The sequence below is a fragment of the Macadamia integrifolia genome, chromosome 12 (genome assembly GCF_013358625.1).
Source record: "Macadamia integrifolia cultivar HAES 741 chromosome 12, SCU_Mint_v3, whole genome shotgun sequence".
NCBI lineage: Eukaryota > Viridiplantae > Streptophyta > Magnoliopsida > Proteales > Proteaceae > Macadamia > Macadamia integrifolia.
This window is the reverse complement of record NC_056568.1, coordinates 10,241,207-10,243,954: the sequence shown is the minus strand read 5'-3', so window position 1 is coordinate 10,243,954 and position 2,748 is coordinate 10,241,207.

The window sequence follows — 2,748 nt, the reverse complement described above, 5'->3', positions numbered from 1 at the left end:
TCTGTATTGAGCAAGTATCATTGGTCAATGATCAACCCACTGGATGCTAGTAACACCATTGATCACCTATTCTTATACACTCACCTACTCGCTCATCTAATGCATACATATATACATATATACGATATGATTCGATGCCACATCCTCCTCTCCTAAGCACTGACTCTCCAAATCGAAGCAGTCGCCACTAAAAAAACTAGGGTTTATGATAATTGATGAATTTATTAAGCAGAGAGAAGGTCAACAATTACAACTGTTTCTAACCAGACTGGGCAGGAGGAGAAGCTAAGAACAGAGGGGCTAGTCAACCATACTTAGCCATAGAATAATAATATTTCTAAAATAAACATAAGATAAGGAAGAAGTCATAAGCAAAATGTCATCTATAAATGGGATAGCTTCAACTGGAGTGATGCCAACTGTGATGGCTTTGATCACCATTAATGCGTCAAATTCAACTTCTAGGTTTTTGAAGACCAAGCTTTTGTTCTAGAAGGATAATGTCTCTTAACAGCTTTGGCTTCCTTTTGTGACATTTTTTCTTGGACATCCAATGATATCAATGCCTACAATGAAGGAATTCCTCTTTCACCATAGATGAAGGGAAGCTTGGGCTCAATATGTATGAAGGAGAACTTGGACATAAATTGATCAAAAAACGTATATTTGCTAAACTCATTACACAATCTTGTTTTGAGAAGCCTCTCTATAGAACCCACCTTCATTGTGCCACATGGATGATGATGTGGCTATCTTGATCATCGGATAAAAAAAGACATAGTTTGGATTAGCCATATGCCAAATTTCATACTTAAATTCTATCAAATACCTCCCACGTATCCATGCAAACTTATAGTACTTCAATCACGTTGTGCCACATGGATGATGATGGCAATCTCTATCATTGGATAAAGAAGACATGGTCTAAATTAACCATATGCCAAATTTCATAGTCAAATCCTATCAAATACCTCCCATAAATCCATGCAAATTTATAGTACTTTAACTAGGCGTGTCAAAAAAAGCTCGGTCAACCCGAACCAGCCCTAGCCCGCCCTGAGTCCGAACATGGCTTGGGCTGAGATTTCAGCCCATAGGGTGGGTTAGGGTTGAGATTTTCAGGCCCGAGGTAGGGTTGAGTTGAGCCTGGGTTGAGGTCTCAACCCAGCCAGACCCGACCCAACCCAACCCAACTATGTTTATTAAGTATATAATCATATAAATATGCTAATAATTATTAATGGGTACTTATATAAAAAAGTCTTTCGTTTACCACAATCTAAACATATAAGAAAACTTTGGTCATTGACCTCTGCAATGCATCAAGATCAAGCAACCAAGTAACCGATAGTATTGGGTTGGGTTTGGTTAAACCCGACAGGATTGGACATCGACTGAGATATCCCAACCCGACCTAAGGTTGAGTTGGTCTTAAAACCCAGCCCAACCCGGCCCATTGACACCCCTAACTTCAACCATTCCTATGCATTCTATGGTTCTTGATTTTACAAAAGTCTATTTTGCTACATGACAAACTCCAGCAATGAGCAATGGTCTTAGGGTCCACCTTTTTCTACTGATTTTGGGCCCATTTGATCTGTTGTATTGCTAGTGATAAAACATGGGCCGGGCCAGGCCAGCCCGAGGCCTGATCTGCCCAACCTTGGGTTTAGCCCGAATAGCTGAGCCCGGCTTACGCCTAAAAATTTATGTGCCAAGCCCGGCATAAGGGCCGTGCTAAGCTGAGGTCAACCTATCTCCAATGGCTCAGCCTAGTCCGAGCCCGATAGTACTAGCAGAATTTGTCGATCTTGTCCAACTGTATTGATTCATGCAAGCCCAATTTTAGGCCTAGCCCAGCCAGGCCCGGCCCTATGCAAATGACCAACTCAATATTTACACTTTTATGGGAAAGGATTCCCTGAAAAAGGTAGCGTGGTTTTTATGCTAATGTGGAGGATCAAAATGATAGCACAATAAACATCAATAGGTAAGATTTCTGCCTTTCATGAAAGGCGGTGTAGTCATTTAGCCCTCCTCTAGTCTCCATTACCTTTCAAACTTCTTTTTCCCAAATTTTTTAATGAAAAATAAAAACTTATTAATATAGATGGGGCACAAAAGATGATTAATTCCACCTACAAAATAAACAAAGTAAGAAAAATTTTAAATTTCAAAACATAAAACGTCATTAATTAGAACTTCAAAATAAAAAGGTAAATAATGAATGGAAACACGAATCAGTGATATGACACCAAATGTAGTTTTATGTCAATAAGATATATCATACAGTATTCGGTGTACACCTATCTCGCTAGTAAAATTTCAGATCAACCAAAAATATGAATTTTTTTTTTCCTATAAGTCAAATACGATGTTAAAGTCTTAAAGAATCCCAAAAATATGTCAAAACTAACAAAAAACTATAAACACACCACTGACATTAAAAGGCAATTTTACAAAATTTTATTTCACTTTTCAATAGTTCCCTTTATTTGTTCAGGGACTGAGTCCATGTTATATATTGCTTTTTTTTTTTTTTTTTGGGAAAGTTATATATTGCTTATTAACGTTCTACTTTGAGTCAAGAGGTCTCTACTATTATTTATAAATATTTAAAAAAAAAAACTAAGAAAACAAAAAAAAAGGGGAAGTCCTCCCTATTAGATTAGCCATTTGTCAAAATTTTAATTCAATTATAGTGGCCTACTGTGTTAGAAAAACAGTTTCAGGTTTCTCCTCCCCCCT